This window comes from Budorcas taxicolor, chromosome 3 (genome assembly GCF_023091745.1).
Source record: "Budorcas taxicolor isolate Tak-1 chromosome 3, Takin1.1, whole genome shotgun sequence".
Lineage (NCBI taxonomy): Eukaryota > Metazoa > Chordata > Mammalia > Artiodactyla > Bovidae > Budorcas > Budorcas taxicolor.
Window position 1 is genome coordinate 7,599,383 of NC_068912.1, and position 20,299 is coordinate 7,619,681.

General features: G+C 43.8%; 1 protein-coding gene across 1 annotated transcript in view; it reads right to left on the reverse strand.

Annotated features, from left to right (window-relative positions):
- NOS1AP (nitric oxide synthase 1 adaptor protein) overlaps positions 1-20,299 on the reverse strand; it is a 352,882-nt gene that overhangs the window by 102,957 nt on the left and 229,626 nt on the right. The gene's annotated exons all lie outside the window — the stretch shown is intronic.

A 20,299-nucleotide genomic window follows, 5' to 3' on the forward strand; every position in this document is an offset into this window, starting at 1 on the left:
TCCCTCCTCCCTCCCTGTACCATCCCTCTGGCATTCTTAAAGATCATTATGAAATCTAAGTTATTCTCTACAAGGTCAAGTCCCAAATTCCCTTATCTGTAGGTCAGTCTCCAGACCTGCCCACTAGCCTGAAATATTCTAGACAGCATTCTAAAAAAGGGTATGACTACTGATGGTTACAAGGGAGGGCATCATATCACAGCCCTATATTCTAAACTTCTATCTGCGATCCTGAACAGGCCTGCTTCAGCCACAGACTACACTGCTGATGGATGCTGGCCTTCATCCTCAACTCCAGATATTTTTCTATTACATTTCTCATTCACAGCCATTTCTTAAGTTTGTGCAGGTATTCAGAATGGTGATATAACTCTACATTTTCTTCACTGAACTTCATTCTCAGCATTTATCCATTTTCATCTGGTCCCTATCTTGGTATCACCACCTAGCAAACTTACCTGCCCAGCTCTCTAATCAAACATTTGGACTAGAGATTTAAAAATAATAATACAGGACCCAGGGCCAAAATCTCTACTCCAACCCATAAGCTCTCTTCTCTGGGACCTTTTATACTCAAGACCCTTCCCCACCATGCCACCACCCAAGCTTGGTAAGGTACCAGCTCCTTGCCTGTACATCCAAAACCTATTTCTAGTTGGTATTTTGAAAGACATGAATCTAATCCACCCTAACATGATAAAAACATAACTTACCTTGAAAATCTCACAAGAAATCTAGAACCTTTCCTTGGCCATGCTGTTCAATACTCTGATTTTAAGAACTCAAATGAAAGCTTCCCACCCTGTACTCAATCCCTTCCACTGAAATGTCAGGTCATTCTCTTCTGTTGCACAGCTAGTGCTGACACCCCTTGGCTGTCTGCTTCTTAGAGATAAGGACGCGACCCGGCTAACTGAGGTGAAGTATATTTCTTCACATCATCAGGGCAGGTTCTGGTTTACTGCTGATCTGAGTTTCTAAGTGATGGCAACATAAATCACTCCCCAGTCTGGTGACCATGTCTCCTATCCTCCCAATCACTCTATCCTGTCAACAGCTGTCCTTTTTACCAGGAATCCTGAAAGAAGGGCAGCAGACACATAGGAGAAAGAGAAGAAAACATCAACTTCAGACCCTGTTTCAGAGTCCGGGAACCCAGAGCCAATTAAGAATAATACCGTAAAGGACAGGGAGACGTGCCATCTGTACTGGAGTCTGGCTTATGAGAGGGCCTTGGTCATGTTACAAATTGCTCTCTAAGTCAATGGCTGTAAGCTGGTGGAGGGTAGAGCTGGGTGATCGGCATGCAACTCAAAGCACGGCTACAATCTGCAGGGTGTTCCCCCGACTGCAGCATTCTGCTCAGGTGCAGCACTAGATGAACTGAAATTATCTTTGGGTGGGAGAGCCAGCACGAGACTCTATAAGTCTGCTGACTTTGGCCTTGTGCCCACTGGGAGAGGTGAACCAGCGCCACTTCCTGGCCACACCTGCATTTATTTACCTCTGCTCGCAGGCTTTCAATGAACACAATCTTTCAGCTGTGCCTCCCTTGGAAATAAATCATTAAAATCACAGCTGCTCCTGCCAGTAGAAGGAGTGCAGAGGGGTGTGTTCTGATGAGCTCAGGTGGGAGATAGGGCTTAAGAGTCCAGGAAACACCCGGAGGCGGACAAAACCTGCCCACGTCAATCTCTGCCTGCTTTATCGTCTTTGCTCTCAACCAGTATGTCACTCGCACAAGGTCCACATACTTCCTTCTTCCCTCTTTCCAGCAACAAATCAAAGCAGCGAATACTAAGGGCTTCCCTGGTAGCTCAGTCAGTAAAGAATCTGCCTGCAATGCAGGAGACCCAGCTCCGATTCCTGGGTTGAGAAGATTCCCCTGCAGAAGGAAATGGCAACCTACTTTAGTATTCGTGCCTGGAAAATCCCATGGACAGAGGAACTTGGCGGGCTACAGTCCATGGGGTTGCAAGAGTCAGACACAACTTAGCAACTAAACCACCATCTCTGCAAGGCACAATGTCACTTCCCTGCCCTGGTTCTAGAGAGCATATTATTGCCGGCTGAACCAGACCCATTAAGTGGCTTCCATTTCCAGAAAAATATGACTATGTTGCTTTATTGTTTGGTTCATGGTCCTACTGGTTTCATTCTCTCTGGGATTTTTAAAAAATCAATATCCCTGCCCTCAAACCAAGGCTGGCAAGAGACGCCCAACCAGCTCTTTGGCTGTATATCTAAAATCTAAACCATTTCCATACTTTGTACTTCGACAACCTTGGCTGTATCTTTAATACCCTGATCTTAAGAATTCAAAATGCAACCAAACATTCTCTTTGGAACTGGAAAACAGGCTCTGACTCGGTCACTGCCGTAGTTCCAGATGGCTCTTCTTCGGTGTGTGGGCACAGTGGCAACATGGGAAAGCATGACCAAGTGACTGCATTGGAATCTCAGTGACAGTGACAACACAGGTGTCCTCCTTACACAGCTGGTGGGGTGCTCTCCGGAGGGCTTCAAAGTGAAGAGGGCCAAGAGAGGCTTCCAGGCCCCACGATCGCTGCTAGTATGCACCAGCTGAGCGCTGCTAAGGCTCTTGGGTTGGACACACTCTGCACCTACTCCACGTGTCTGGTGTTTGGATGTCTCAAACCCTTTCCAACCAGAGAACAGGTACTCAAATTGCAGTTCTGTTGAAAACCAGGGAAATGAAATCAAGTGTCTGAAAAGGTTTAAATCTTTATCATAAAACCATTTATTTATATGGCAATTATACTTCATTTGGACAATCGTGTTACTATGCTCACCAGGGCGGGTACAGAAAATGGATTTTAAAGAGAGATGATAGGAGTGGCCAGGAGAACACAGAGAGAAGAGGCTCACAAGGACAAGCTCTCCTCTTTCTCAGACTGCACTATTCCAAGGGGTAGGCAGGTCCAGGAGGAAGCATCTGTGTTCTGCCAGGTAGGAATCTAGTCTGCCCAGGTTTTGCCAAAGGTCGAAGAACAAACAGGACTGCTGGTGCTACCGTCTGCAGCCCAGGCCAGCCTTCCACAAAGCCCATGCCAGCTTTGAAGTCTGTGCCAACCGGCTTGGCTCTTCCCCCAGTGCAGCCAGGCTGACCTGATCTATTTGCTTTGCTAGTCAGAGCCCCACCAGCAAGGACAGATTAAGCCCGACAGGACCTGACCTTTTAGGAAACAAAACATTACAAGCCCTGGAACACTAACCACTGACTAGAAAGACCAAGTGTCTGGGTTCATAAACAGAGCCTGGGGACCCTGTGTGGGAACAGCAGCCATAGAACTTAGCATTCTGTGCCAACCAGTGAGGCCCGGGAAGAGGAGGCTGGGTAGAGGGAAGGGCCCAGGTTCAGCAGGCGCCAGGAGTAAACACTCAACCAGGACGTGAGTAAGAACGTCAGCTAGAAGGCAGAGAGCCGCTAACAGAACAGGTTATCTCCGAGGCCCCAGTGCTTCCTTGTCCCCACCTCCCAGGGCTAGCTCCTAATCTTGTGTGTCTCCAGTTCCAACCACAGGGCATCCAAGAAGGGGAAGCAGGAGGTCTGTAACAGACGTGTGTGTTAATGAAGGGACTGGCCCCGTCCTGCTGTACTGCAGAAATAAGTATTAATAACAGAATCACTTTCTTAGGAGTCAGGGGGAAGCTTGGGGCGGTATAGACAGACAGATAGAGAGACAGACACGTACACACAACCATTTCCACGGTAATGTCTAGCTCCCTGAGGAATCTTGGATTTTTAAAATGAGGATCTTTGGTTCTTCTATTATCTTGTAAACAACTTACCTAGTGATACACTCTCATCAGTTACATAGGAAGCTGATCCTCTCTTCTCCATAAAATTTCTTTTGCCCAGCTCCTTCCCACTGTCCCCACAATGCTTCCAGTTATGAATCAAGGTGCTACTTGACCAAGAGAGGAGATTTAGTTTGCAAACATAGATAGTGATGTTCTTGCTTGGCCAAGCCCCTGGCTTATAATCAGCTGTGTTTACCACCTTTCTAGAATAAGTCTTATGGCTTTGCTTCCTGCGAGTGACCACAGAAAATTTTAAATGAATTCTAGTAGCGCGACTAGGCATTTTAATCACATTCTGCCCACAGTCTTGGGTTCAAGAGTGCAAACACTTTTCTCTACAGTAAAACTGTAAGCACTTCAGCCAAAGGCACCATCTTATGAATGGTTTGTAGAAAGTCACTTTGCACTTAACATTTGAAAGTTTAACAACGTACTTGCATGTGTGTACGCTCAGATGCTTCAGTCGTGACTCTTTGCGACCCTATGGACTGTAGCCTGCCAGGCTCCTCTGTCCATGGGATTCTCCAGGCATGAGTACTGGAGTGGGTTGCCATGCCCTCCTCTAGGGCATCTTCCTGACCCAGAGATCTAACTTGCGTCTCCTGTGTCTCCTGCATTGCAGGCAGGTTCTTTATCCTCTGAGCTATCGGAAAAGCCCTGATTCCACTTACATGAGGTACCTAAGACCAGTCAAATTCACAGAGACAGAAAGTAGAATGGTGGTCATCAGGGGCTGGCAGAAAGGGGAGAATGAGGAGTCCGCATTTAAGGAGTACAGCGTTTCAGTTTCGGAAGAAGAAACGATCTGGAGACGGACAATGATGATGGCTGCACAATACAAATGCTGTACATAGACGTCGTAGAACTGCATGTTTAAGAATGGTTGAAATGGACAATTTAAAGTATATTTTACCAATAGAAGATAAACATCTGAAAACACTGTAACAAACACATTTCTTCTCGTGGCAAGTCCACTTGAATTCTGCTTGCGCAAGGACATTTCTGTTACTCTCCCACATGCAAGTCAAACGTGCCATCCTTTTCCATACTTCCATGTAATTGCATTTGCTAATGTTTATGCCCAGAATGCCCTCCCCCCACCATCCACTTGATGAACTCCTGCTTATTCTTAAAATATCTACTCAGCCTGCTCCACAGGGAAGCCTTGCAGGTCAACTCCCACTTCCCATATCCTCCCACAGAACTACACCATCAACGTGGCTGCCACCGCCATATGTGAGCATACTGTCACTCACCACTGATAGGTGGTGTATTTCCCACTAGGCCAGGCCCTCCTTGAGAGCAGGAAACATCTTACACGTATTTGTACCCAAGAATACAGCACCAGGGCACAGGAGGGTGATAAATTCATGTCAAATAAATTAAGGAACACAGCTGACAGTGGTTATTTACCAAGCCTGAGAAAACATAACACTGTCCATAAAGGTAAAATAAATCTCCCATAAGTTAATTAACCGATTAACAACTCAAGCTGTTAAAACCTAGGTTCCATTCCACAGGTATAAAGACTGTAAGAAGATCTGACTCTCTTTAATTCTTTTAAACTCCACAGCATGCTGGTAAGTACCTTATCTTTTGCTTGATCCACACTTCATTAAGTGAAATAATTTAGAGCCTCCATCATTGGTCAAGGCTGTTCTCAATCAAGTCATGGCACAGAGGTAACAAACCGACGGGATGGTCGTGCAGATGAGCCTCTGTTCTCCGGGCGACCCAGCTTCCCTAAGTTCCAGCTCCTGTGCCTATGGAGCCAGAAGCTGAAGGACAGGGTCGCCGAGGAGCGTCCATGCAGCCCCTGCCACTGCTGTGTGGCTCAGTACCTCGTACTGTTCATTCCTATGAAACCTCAGAAACGTAAGCAGGACAAAGACCAAAGCTGGTGCTGAATCCACATTCTAGAATACCTGAGGATTTGGGGGAATACTAGGTACAGACATTTGTTCCTATCTATCAACCTCAAGCCCAACATAACTTATTTTAGCAAGACATATCACTGAGAGTTGGGTATAAATAAAATCCCCATCAAGTGCACATTATTTAAAAGAAAGCAGAGGAGCTACTTTTTAAAGGAAGGAATATTCATTGCCATTGTAACATAAATGTAGGATGTACGTATTCACCCAGTTCTGTGGACCAGGAGATCTAAAACTTGTTTTAGATTCCTCTTGGGATACCTGATTAAACGGCAGAATCTGTATCCACAGCCAGACCTCAGAGATGCTCATTCAGCCAGTCTGCGAAAGGGCCAGAAGTTGGCTGCTGCTGCCTTCTCTGTTTCTTTTTTTAGCCTCAGGAGGCAATACAGATCACATTGCTCACAAACATCACTCTGGGCTATAGAAGCATACAACAAGAGCTTTTACATATTTTTATTTGTATCCACAATTGCCTTAGACAAAAATCAAAGCATCTTGATCATATGTGAAAATACTATATTTTAAGTGTAGATGCTATTATAATAATTAAAATATAGATTCTTAGGAAAGCACCACTGCTATTTACAGTTATCCATTTTCTAAATCAAAGCCATTAAAATGACAACTGTTATGCTGGGAGGGAATGACGCTGGGTGGTAGACATCAGGTGTTCATAGGTTGTGTTTTACACGTTTTATATCTCTGAAATATTTTTTACATTTAAAAGTATTTTTACTTTACAAATATCTTTTCAAATTAGTACTAACATTACTTACACCCTGATAAATGGTAAAGAAATGGAGTACATTCATAGAAAAAAAATACAATAAGAGAAAAAAATACATAAAGATGCTCAATCTCACTTAATCAAAAGGCAAATTAAATGAGATTTCATTTTAATGTACCAAATTGTCAAATATTTTTACAAAATGATAATTGTCAATTATAATGAGAATATGATAGAAAAGAAATTCTAGTGAGGGTATGATAAGAGAGATATGTATATACTACTGCTGGGAATCTAAATTGGTACAACTTTTTAGGAAAGCAATTTATAAATATCCATCAGTCCTAAAAACTGCTCATACCATTTGATCTCAGTACTCCCATCAACAAATTATCCTAAAAAAATAGTCACAGACTGGCACCAAGATCTGTGTTCAAGGATTTTTAGCACATCAGTTATGCGGAGGCTCAAAAATTTATACTAAAATACAAATGAACAAAAAAAGTAATTTCTCCTTCCTATAAGCATCTTTCACCTTGGTGTGAAGGCTTTATTCCTACTTACTATGTAAGTTAGGGGAAATTTGAAATCGGTCCTCTTAAGGCAATTTTGTCTACTTTGGTTTAAGACAGTGATCCTCAGGATTAATACGTTCTTCTTTGGATCATCTTTCAGGATATCACCCTTCCTTCCCCTTTCTTTTCTTCCCAAGGAGATCCAAAGTCACAAATGGCATGAGTAGTTTAGAAATTCAGTTTGAAAGGTAGAAGGTAACTCTCCCAACTTTCCGTGCATACCCGTGTGCTCGGTCATGGCCGACTCTTTGCAACCCCATGGACTACAGCCCACCAGGCTCCTCTGTCCATGGGATTTTCCAGGCAAGAATACTGCAGTGGGTTGCTATTTCCTCCTCCAGGGGATCTTTCCAACTCAGGGATAGAACCCACATCTCCTGCATTGGCAGGTGATTGATTCTTTACCACTGAGTGACCTGGGAAGCTCTCCTCTTAATACGGCTACACTGGCTACTGGTATACATTGTCATTTTTTCTTCTTTTTCATTGAATTATAATTAGCATGCAAATACATTGTCATTTTTTCTTCTCTTTCATTGAATTGTAATTAGCATGCAATATTATATAAGTTTCAGGTGTAAAACACAGTGATTCCGTATTTTCATACATTATAAAATGTTTACCTTGACAAGTCTATTTACCATCTGTCACCATACAGAGTTATTCCAACATTATTGACTATAGTTCCTACGGGGGCTTCCCTCATAGCTCAGTTGGTAAAGAATCTGCCTGCAATGCAAGAGACCCCAGTTTGATTCCTCGGTCGAGAAGATCCACTGGAGAAGGGATAGGCTACCCACTCCACTATTCTTGGGCTTCCCTTGTGGCTCAGCTGGTAAAGAATCCACCTGCAGTGTGGGAGACCTGGGTTTGACCCCTGGGTTGGGAAGATCCCCTGGAGAAGGGGAAGGCTACCCACTCCAGTATTCTGGCCTAGAGAATTCCATGGAGTATGCAGTCCATGGGGTTGCAAAGAGTCAGACATGACTGAGCGACTTTCACTTCACTTCACTTCACAGTTTCTATGCTGTACATTACATCCATAATATGACTTATTTATTTTATAGCTAGAAGTTTGTACCTCACCTCTTAATCTCTTTCACCTATTTCACCCATCTCCTCCAAACCCTTCACCCTTAGGCAACCACTAGATTATTCTCTGTATCTATGAATCTGTTTCTATTTTGGTTTTGTTTTTTAGATTCTGCATATAAGTGAAATCTATACTGCCTTTGCCTTTCTCTGATTTACTTCACTTAGCATAATACCTTCTAGGTCTACATCAGTTCAGTTCAGTCGCTCAGTCATGTCCGACTTTGTGACCCCATGAACTGCAGCACACCAGGCTTGCCTGTCCATCACCAACTTCCAGAGTTCACTCAGACTTACGTCCATCGAGTCAGTGATGCCATCCAGCCATCTCATCCTCGGTCGTCCCCTTCTCCTCCTGCCCCCAATTCCTCCCAGCATCAGAGTCTTTCCCAATGAGTCAGCTCTTCACATGAGGTGGCCAAAGTACTGGAGTTTCAGCTTTAGCATCATTCCTTCCAAAGGAATCCCAGGGTTGATCTCCTTCAGAAAGGACTGGTTGGATCTCCTTGAAGTCCAAGGGACCCTCAAGAGTCTTCTCCAACATCACAGTTCAAAAGCATCAATTCTTCGGCGCTCAGCCTTCTTCACAGTCCAACTCTCACATCCATGCATGACCACAGGAAAAACCATAGCCTTGACTAGACAGACCTTTGTTGGCAAAGTAATGTCTCTGCTTTTGAATATGCTGTCTAGGTTGGTCATAACTTTCCTTCCAAGGAGTAAGCGTCTTTTAATTTCATGGCTGCAGTCACCATCTGCAGTGATTTTGGTCCACATATGTTGACACAAATGGAAAGATCCTGTTCTTTTTCATGGCTGAGTAATATTCCAGTAATATTTCATGGCTGAGTGCTTTTATATGCCACATCTTCTTTAACCATTCATTGATGGACACTTGGGTTGCTTCCGTATGTCAGTTATTGTAAATCACGCTACTATGAAGACAGTATATATATCTTCCTGAACTAGTGTTTTCATTTTCTTCAGATAAATACCCAAAAGTGTAATAGCTGAATCATATGATAGCTCTACTTTTAGGTTTTTTTTTTTTGGAAGAATTTCCATATTATTTTCCATGGCTGTACCAATTTACATTCCCACCAACATGAGGTTCTCATGAGAGTTCCCTTCTCTCCGCATCCTTATCATCACAAAGGTTTCTTACCTTTTCAATAAGTCATTCTGACAGGTGTGAGGTGATATTTCACTGTGATCTTGATTTCCATTTCCCTAACGATTAGTGATGCTGACCATCTTTGCATGTGTCTACTGGTCATCTGTATGCTTTCTTTGCAAAAAAAAATTTATTTAAGCCCTCTGCTTACTTTTTAATTGGGTTGTTCCCTTTTTTGATATGAAGTTATAGGAGTTATATCAACCCCTTATCAAATACATTGTTTGTAAATATCTTCTCTCATTCAGTAGGTGAATTTTGTTGATTTCCTTCCCTGTGCAAAAGCTTCTGAAATATTTTATCAACAAAAATTTAGAGGAATTCTTGTGTTTGAAATGTTTGGAATCATAAATGTTGACCAGATATTTCATCTTATGAAGAAGCCACTGCCTAAAAACAGTAAAATAGTTCCCTAGGTTCATTCACAGAAAACTCAAGCCTGAAACTCTTAGCCCTGTGCTCAACATCTGTTCCCTACAGTCCCAGCACCCCACCAGCCTAGAGTCTTGGCTCCAGAAAATAAAATCATCATTCATTCCTCCCTTCATCCAATACATGTGTAATGAGCTCTCAGATATGCAGGCAACTCCATTTATAAGAGGCAGCAAGAAAAGGACGAAGAACTTACTGGAAATTAACTTCACAGGATCTAGAATAGTCTCAGACTACTCAACGGAAAGCACACAGTCTACACCCCAAATTCTTTCCTATACTAATTGCACTGGCTGCCCTCATTTCCTTTGTTGCTTCCCACCCTATTCCACACCCCAGGACACATGTCAATGACCTGGGACGGGCACAGAATGCTAATGGGGACAGAAAAACATGGCAAAGGGGCCCTCTGAACGTCAGGAGGGCTTCAGGGCAGGAAACATCCAGTTCACTGCTTTCTGGAGCACTGTGAAGTGGGGCGAGAGGTTCATCCAAACACAGATGTTCTGTGGGAGGGACACATTTTCACAGTGTGGAGAGACCGGCATGATGGTAGAGGGCAAATTAAACAGGCTCTGGGGTGATAGGCAGCGGCGGCCGCAAGTGCAGGCAATTCCAGGCTGTGTACCCGAGGGAGCCTCTGAGTGGCGGCTGCTCCCTGCAGAGAGAAGACTAGACGGGCCCTGGAATACAGCTGCCACTTTCTTTGACTGGGAGCATGCTGACAGGTCACGGGGAGCTGAACAACACCCCACATGATTAAGGGGCCCAAAGGGGTGATTTATGAAGCAAGATAAGTACCACTGCTACTAATAACCCACTGAGTTCAGGCTGCCTTTCCCTCCACTAGCTCCTGCAGCGCAGTGAAAACACATATTAGAACCTTCTCCTTTTAAGTAAACTCAGAGACATAGATGGGTGAAAAGCCAAAACTAAAATAACAAATCCCGACTGTGACCAACTCCATCCTTCTCCTCTAATATCTAACCCAGACCATCCTCTAGGAGGTTAACACAGTATCTCATATAAGTAGGAAGATAAAGGACATTAAAATCATCTTCCCGAGGAAGAAAATAAAGACACAACAATGCTTAAACAGAATAACTCATATCTAGACACACACATGCCTGAAGGGGTAAAAGCCTGCCAGTACTTAGTAGAGTCACGGATCAAGAATTTAAGGTTGCTTCAGACCAAAAATGGTTATGAGACAATGAATGCTTCTGGCTAAGGCTTGATTTATCTCTCTTTAAAAGAAGACAATCAACCATACTGTGTGACGTCCTGCATCCCTGATCATCCACCATGCACATCTCCACACTTACCTTGTAAAGTTAAATGAAACAGTTCACATCAAATATTATAAAGCCCCTGAAAGAGCCACAACAGTGGACAGTGATTCACAACCAACATTCCCACCCTCAGCTGTGTGACCCTGGGCCCCTAACCGCTCTGGGCATTATTCTTCCCATCTGTGAAATAGAGGTATTGGGTTAGATGCTGTTTGAGAACATTCCAGCTCTGAATGTGATTCCAGATAATACAAGGCTCACAGCCCTTGTGGGAATGGTGTGATGGGCAGGCTCACCTGAAGAGGGTAGGGGAGAAGGTATGCTAACAAGGAGATGAGGGTGTCTGGGCAGGGCAAGGCCGATTCCATAAGCAGAGGCACAGGATGGAAGGGACAAAGAATGCAGACAGACAGAGGAGGGCTCTCACTTGGAAAGGAAATGATTGGAGTTTTGCATAGAAAGGTGGAGGGAGCTGCATTCTTTCAGGTTCTGAAAACAGTGACAAGCAGAGGGGCAGATGGTGAACATAATCTTGGCACCAGCACTGAGGATTCCAGAAGAAAAAACGTGGGAAATGGGAAACAACCTAAGAATGACCAGGAGTATATATCAAGTACTGGGCTGTAAGAATAAAGAGAATGTCCGACGGATGAAATCACTAGACTGAGAACCAGGATAAGGAAATGGTCTCTAATCTCTCTCTCTAAAGCATCTCTAAATGCTCTCAACAAGGACAGCGCAAATGAGCACGGCAGACGTGTTTAACATCAAACGGTCTGCCTGTACTGGAGAATCTGGGTGTAGAAGTTAGAAGGGAATTTAGAGGGTATGTAGGCATTCACGTGGGACTCCCTTGTCTAGCCTCTCCCAAGTCTTTGATCCACTCAGCCTCTCTTCGCAAGTTCAGGCTTATCAGCACAATGAGAGAGAGATGAGACTTGGATAACCTGTGCTTACACTCATCCATCAGTCATGAGTTTCCAGGTTTGAGGAGAAAACAACGGGAAGACCACAGCGACCGCAGCAGGCCCGCATCTGTGGTGTAACAAAATGTGTAAGGAAGGCCATTCTTGGGAGACTCTGAAGAAACTCTCCGGGGAGGAGAACAACAATAAAATCAGACGTGGGACGACTCGGAAGTAACAATGTTGTCTCTGGTAAGAGGTCGTTCAGTCGAACTGAATTCTGGCAGCTGTGTTTGAGAAGTAGTTTCTTACTATGCCTTGAAATCTACTCACAGCAGCTTCCACTCACGAGTCTCTAAAGCAGTACTTCTCGGACCTTAAGGTCCGTATGGATCACCTGAGGATCTTGGTAAATTACAGATTCCGTGGGTCAAGGGGTAGAGGTGGGTATAGGGTGGAGGGTGGAGAAGGGAAGTTCTGCCTTTCTAACAAAGTCCCAGGTGATGCTGATGCTACTGGCCCACGGACCGCACTTTGAATAGCAAGGCTCTAGGGCCAGGGTACATAAGTCCAAACAACACTGGATGTGCTAGCTGTTTGAGCTAATGACCTCTACGGTTTTCCTCAGTGTTAATGCCCTATGATTCCTACCCAGGATTGTGTATGTCAATATTCTGGGTCACATCAAAGCTGAGACAGGTTGTTTCTCATTAAAGGTACTTTGAGATGGCCAAAAATCAAACTCTAATATACAGATGATAAACATACATTATCCAGAGCGCAAGGTCCCAGACTGGAGTGGGATTCAGAGCTACAGACTGGTTTCCAAGCTTAATAACTTCCTGCTGTCAGCAGGTGGCAACATTTCCTCGGGGTCTTAAGAACTGCAAAGTGTTCTGAAGGTTGTCAACTTCGATTCTTCTTAACCTGGGAAACTTAAATCCTGGTATCTCCATCCCATCCCCGGAAATCGGTTTAATTGGTATGGAGTACCGACCAGGTGATTCTAATGTGCAGCTAAGGCTGAGGGCCACTAAAGTCAAGTGCAGAAGAAGATCCAAAGAAACAGAGAGTCCAGGAGGGGTAAGAGGCAAATGCTGTTCTTCACGTCACCCCTGAGTTTCCCCGCCCATATCAGGGCTCACCCAGATATACGACATAATCCCAACTTAGTCTCATCTTCCCTTTCAGCCCTTCATCACTAGGCTATTCCAAGGTGGCAACAGATCTTGTTTCCTCCAAATTCCTATGTCAACAGATGACACTGGATCAAAAGATGCCAAGATGGTTTATGTAGGAAAAGTACCGTCATCCCTTGTTTTCTACAAGACTCAGTTTTAACCTCAGCCAAGTGCCCTACCCCAAAACTCAACCCCAGCACCAGTCTCAATTCCACGAGCTGGCAACACTTTTCCGTAAAGGGCAAGAGAGTAAATATTTGATGCTTTGAAGGCCATGTCGTCTCTGTTATAACTATTCAACTCTGCCATGGCAGCACAAAAGCAGCCGCAGACGATACTTAAGCCAGTGGCTATACCTATGGTCCGATAACACTTTATTCATAAAAAGCAGGCAGTGGGCTGGGTTTGACCCATAAAGCGCAGTTTGCCAATCCCTGCTTCACCCCATCCGAGTTTCTTTTGAACTTTCTATCTCTTCCCTATGATACCATGTTCAGGTACCAAACACAATGGCTGTGACATTCACAGTATAGGAATGAGACCACTGCACGGAGAATGGAAAATATATGAGGGGACCTTGGGAGGCAGATGAGATTTGAAACATGAGCCTATTCTGATTATTCAGAAATGAGGATAAAAATAGGGAGAAGAAACCTCTACTAAGATCTGCAAAAACTGCCAGACTTCTGACATGGGGCCTATGCCTGGGATTCTTTTCCCATGAAGTAATAATCTATAATCTGAGGCGGATTTTCATTACCTCCATTGGAAACCTGAGGTCAAACTTGTCAGGAAAAGAGAATAAACTCCTGAGAGTGAGATAGGACTGGACCAGGCAAGCAAATGAACTGTGACATAAAACTCACACCATCTGCAAAAATTAATTCAAAATAGATTACAGATTTAAATGTGACACTAGAAAACTTTTAGAACAGGAGAAAATTTTCACGACCCAGGGTTATAAAGAATTCTTATACATGACATCCAAAGCATGATCAAAGAAAGTTGATAAATTAAACTTCATCAAAATTTAAAACTTTTGCTCTGTGGAAGCCAATTTGAAGTGAATAAAAAGACACACTAAAGACTGGGAAAAAAATATGTGCAAATTACAAATCTGGCAAAAAATATAACCAGAACACACAAGGGATTCTCAAAACTCAACAATAAAAAACCACCCAAGTAGAAAGTGGGCGAAGGACTTGAACAGAACTTCATCAGAGGATAAATATATGGAAGGCAAATGATCTCAAGAGAAGAAGCCAATTAGGTTTGGTGGTTGGCTCAGTGTTTCTGTGTGACAGGAGGATCTGGGACTGCAGTGAGATTACTGCCTAGGAAACTAGGCTAAAAAATTATTTTTGCACATTGGAACCTTTGAAGTCTGCATCTTAAGTCTAAGTGCCTACAGAGACATGTTCAAACCTCATTACAGCTCCCTCAGACAACAGGACATTCCCCCAAGGGTGGGGTAATGGCCTCCCATGAAAAGATGGTCAACATCATTAGCCACGGTTGTTATTCAGTGGCTGTCATGTCCAGCTCTTTGCAACCCTGTGGACTGCAGCACGTCAGGCTTCCCTGTTTGCTCAAGTTCATGTCCATTGAGTAGGTGATGTCATCCAACCATCTCATCCTCTGTTGTCCCTTTCTCCTCCTGCCCTTAATCTTTCCCAGCATCAGGGTCTTTTCCAATGAGTTGGCTCTTCGCATCAGGTGGCAAAAGTATTGGAGCTTCAGCATCAGTCCATCCAATGAATATTCAGGGTTGATTTCCTTTAGGATTGACTGATGTGATCTCCTTGCAGTCCAAGGGACTCTCAAGAGTCTTCTCCACCACCACAATTTGAAAGCATCAATTCTTCAGCGCTCAGCCTTCTATATGGTCCAACTCTCACATTCATATATGACGAGTGGAAAAACCATAGCTTTGACTATATAGACCTTTGTCGGCAATGTGATGTTTCTGCTTATTAGGCAAATGCAAATTAAGACCACAATGAGATTCCACTGTATACCCATCAGAATAGGTAAATTAGAAAACACTATCACCACCAAGAACTGGTGAAGCCACAGGGCAAGTGAACCCTTGTGCACTGCTGAAAGGGATGTAGAATAGCACAGCGCTTCTGGAAAACTGTTCTGACGTTCCTCATAAACATACACTTACCATATGCCCAACAACACCTCTGCTGTGTACTCACCCTAGAGAAAAACTTCTGTTCCCATAAACACCTGTACATGAATGTTTAGCAGCTCTGTTTATAACTGCCAAAATTAGAAACAACCCAAATATCCTTCAAACATAAAAGTGAATAAAGGTGAATGAACTGTGGTACATCCATATACTGAAATACTACTGAAAAAATATAAGGAAAACAGATACTTCATGTGTGAGGTAGTGCTGCCTATAAAAAATATAAAAATTACTGGTAAATCAGCTGAAATGTAAAAAATTAATATATAAAAGTGAATGATCTATTAATATGCACAGAACTGAAAGTGCTCAAAGATATCAATGCTGAATGAAAGAAGCCAGTCTCACAAGGTTATGAGACCAGTTCTAAAACATTCTCAGAAAGGCAAAACCATAGCGCAGAGAACAAATCGAAATAGGTACCAGGAAGCAGGAGTGGAAGAGGGTGTGACTCCACAGGGACAGTGCAAAGGAGATGTGAGGGGGGACGGAACAGTTCTGCCTCCTGATTGCGGTGGTGGCTACATGAGTCTACAGATTAATAAAACCGTACTTTAAAATCTATTTTACCCTGTTAACTAAAAAAATAAAATAAGATGCTCAGGGCTAGATGAAACGTCCGAATGGGGGAGCATCCGTACCCTCTCCCCAGGAATCCCCCACTCCTCCAGGGTTGGTCCAGATTGACTGTGAGGAGCACCATCCCCACTGAAGTGCAGACCAGGCCATTCCAGGCCCGCCGCCTCCCAGGATGAGCACAGGGGCTTCCAGCGGTGGCCCACAGCACCGTCTAGCCAGGAGAACCTTGTAACTGCCTAAGAGGATGAGGGAAGTCTTCCCAGCCATGAGGCCTCCCTCCAGCCTATGCACAGCGAGTACAGGCGCTGCCTGCATCACTGACTGCACTGAAGCCAAAGGACACGCTGAAGGTCATTCGACTGCTGTGCCCAAGCCTGCTCAACTCTGGGAGCTCAGCTTCTCTGGGGGCCATTATTCCAGATTTGGAGGAATATCCTACTGCCTTAGAGACCTGTGGTCAGACCTGGGTATGCCTCTGTAGGCCCTAGAACTGAAGATCAAATGACCATGTTCCCAGGGCAGAAACCACTTCTTCAGCCTAGTTTCCTAGGCAGGAGTCGCACTCACTCTCAGCTCTACTGTCACATGGCAATCTCGAGCCCACCGTCCTGTTGGTTTTGGAACCCCTCTGCCTGTCTCTGAATCCACACTAAGTGAAGGCTAACATAGCTGTGACTCACACAGAAGGACAAGCTGAATACTGAATACAGGCCCCAAGCAGCCAGCGGAGGGCAGGCCTGCAAGGGAGCAGCTGAGGGAATCATCTGCTTGCACGGACGGCGGAATCCAGTGTGCTCGGCTCTACCTCCCACCACCCCTATCTAAGGGCTTCAGTCATGCTGCTGCCCCTTGGGGCTGTTTATCCTTCTCAGAGGATCAGACGTCTGTGTTTCATTCCCTGCACAGAGTCCTGAGTGGACATGGAAAATCTGTGAGGTTTGCAGCAGCCCCAGCTTCAGCCAGCCATTCTGGAACACATGCTGCAGAATTCCCTTCCTGTTCTCCACACAGGCTGCACGAGGGAAAGCCACTGCCATCAGAAATCAAGGCAGTCCTGAGGACAAGAGGAAAACAGGCAGCTGGCGGCCATTACTACGGACCCGAAAGCTAAGCGCACGCCTGGAAACCAGCGCACACGTGAGGCTGAACCAGTGTCTCATCCACAGGCTGCCGCCTCTCTCCCACTCTACTGTAATATTACTGCTGCTAAGATATTCCTCTGGGCTTCCCTGATAGCTCAGTTGGTAAGGAATCCGCCTGCAGTGCAGGAGAACTGGGTTCGGTTCCTGGGTTGGTAAGATCCCCTGAAGAAGGGAAAGGCTACCCACTCCAGTATTCTGGCCTGGAGGATTAGAGTCCATGGGGTCGCAAAGAGTCAGACACAACTGAGCAACCTGCACTGCTAAAATATTACTCTAACACACAGGGTTTGATCTTTTACACAACAGCCTTTGATAAATTCAGAGCACTTTCATTATATATTATCCTATTTAACCTTGGCCAGCGCTCACCAACTTGGCCCTCATATCTTTTTTAGTTTTCCTTTCTCCCCTTAAGTTATTTCAGCCACACATACCTCGCTCCCTAGTCAGAAAAAGTAAACATTCTCAGAGGACCCCTGTGAGGTGTTCCAAAGGTCATGCTGTGGGGTCAGGGGGGCACAAAAACTGCACCGTGCCACCTGCCTAATCTTTCTGAAACATTATGCTAAAAGGCTCTGGTCAAAGTTTTCCATAACAATTCACTGGCTAAGTAAGAAATTCAAAACCGATATTCAACACTTTTTATCAACTGACACTAAGTGGTCAATTTTCCTTCTCCAGCCAAGCTGCTCCCCAAAACTTGTGGTTTCTAAGCTTTATTCCTCAGAACCCCATGTCTGGTGAGAGAGCTTCAAAGACCACCACTGTGGGGCTAAGAAATCAAGCAGGAAAAATGGGCAAGTACTCCCCAGCTGCATACTGCTTTATCCATGGAAGCTACAGTTCTCACATTTAATATGGTGGGTGGAGTCCCATGTAATGGGCTTTGCTGGTGGCTCAGATAGTAAAGAATCTGCCTGCAATGCAGACTTGGGTTCGGGCCCTGGGACGGGAAGATCCCGTGGAGAAGGGGATGGCTACCCACTCCAGTATTCTTGCCTGGAGTATTCCATGGACAGAGGAGACTGGCAGGCTACAGTCCATGGGACTGCAAAGATTCAGACAAGACTGAGTAACTGATACTTTAACTTTCTTTCCATGTAATATTCTGCTTAACAAAAAGGGTCTTGACTTACCAAAGGAAAATTTGAAAATCACTGACTTTATGAAATTCTATGTTACAATAGTTCAATTGCACCATGCTATATTCACTATGCATCAGAAGATACTTGGATTTTATCATGTCTGCACTGTTACTTACACGATTATTATCTGAAAACTTCTTGCTTGTTCTCTTCATCTATCCAAAGTATTCCCATACGTTGTACCTTAAATACCACTTCATAAAAATCTGCCCTATCATAACCTACTGGAATTTCTTCCAAACTACTATGGCAATTAGCATGCAGGGGACTGATTTTATAATAATGCTATATATAAAAATCTATCTAATACTCTTAGAACATGGTTCTTTCTCATCTTCTCAACTAACATGTAAGTTCTTAGAAAATAGGAGCTATGTAGGTTGAACTTTATATCCTCTTTAGCAATATTATAGGATTTTCAGTTAACTATAAGGACTTGATCCAACAATCACTCTGGCTGCTGTGTTGAGAATATAAGAAGACAAGTGAGGAAGCAAGAAACTCACAAAGGAGGCTAATTGCCCAGTGAAGTGAGAAAGTGTACAAGAAACAATAATACTACCCATACATAGAGGCAAACGGATCCCAGGCGGGAGGAATACAGCCAATGGACAAGCTCTTGGCTAGCTGCCATTTTACTTCGGAGGAGGACAGTCTTCCAAATACAGCCAATGTTCTACTTTGATTTATTTTTCCTTTTAAAATACTTGGTTATTCTAATGGCTATGATGAAGGAGAGTCACGGCATCATAAATTCTCAGCATTGCAGGTTAAAGCTCTTTGGACACTTAGCCCAACACTTTGAAAAGTTACTTCAGTTTATGAAACAGACTCAGCTTATTTGCATCCTTTCCTAAGAGTTTAACATCTTGTAGGAAATCAAGCTGCTGACTAGACCAGAAAATTGTTCTCTTTCCTACTTTTCCAAAAGAAAATTGGGGGAAAAAAAAGAAGAGACAACTATAGTCCTTAGAAAATGGTCCTTAATGGTCTTCGTTTTGCAGCAATCATCACATTCTGAGCCCAAATCAAAGTATCTTCTATGACTAACGTACACAATAATATGTCATTTTAACAACTTATTGGCTGGGAATAGTTGTGTCCCTCTCCCCAAGAAGAACTATTTTCCTCCAGGCTAAAATGAGTTGAGTTTCTTTTATTCCTTCCCAGCCCTTTTTTGATCAGGATGATACTCAGTTGAAACTGATTACATTCAGATCACTGCTCACAAATGAACACAGATTTTTAAAACCTGAATGAGTTTATTCATTCTAGTTCCCAAAATATCCACTATTATCTCTTTTTAAAAATATTTCAAATTACTTCTCAAAAAGGTCCCTTATTCCACATCTCTGTATCTCTTAACTCCCCCTCCAATCACTACAAAGAATAAAAGGAAATCTAATTTAAAAACAGGGACATTACATTTGATAATGAATAATTAAAATAACCAAGAACTGTGAGGGATATTTTACCATAAGAAATTGACTGTAAAGTCTGCAAATTCAATGAGCTTAAAAGATAGAACCTGAGTCTTTCTCAGATGACACAGTATGGCCCCTTCTAAGATGGAAGTTCAGTTCAGTTCAGTTCAGTCGCTCAGTCATGTCCAACTCTTTGTGACCCATGGACTGCAGCACGCCAGGCCTCCCTGACCACCACCAACTCCCGGAGTTCACTCAAACTCATGTCCATGCAGTTGGTGATGCCATCCAACCATCTCTTCCTCTGTCGTCCCCTTCTCCTCCCGCCTTCAATCTTTCCCAGCAACAGGGTCTTTTCCAATGAGTCAGTTCTTCGCATCAGGTGGCCAAAGTATTGGAGTTTCAGCTTCAACATCAGTCCTTCCAATGAATATTCAGGACTGATCTCCTTTAGGATGGACTGGTTGGATCTCCTTGCAGTCCAAGGGACTCTCAAGAGTCTTCTATAACACCACAGTTCAAAAGCATCAATTCTTCACCACTCAGCTTTCTTTATAGTCCAACTCTCACATCCATACATGACCACTGGAAAAACCACAGCCCTGACTAGACAGACCTTTGTTGGCAAAGTAATGTCTCTGCTTTTTAATATGCTGTCTAGGTTGGTCATAA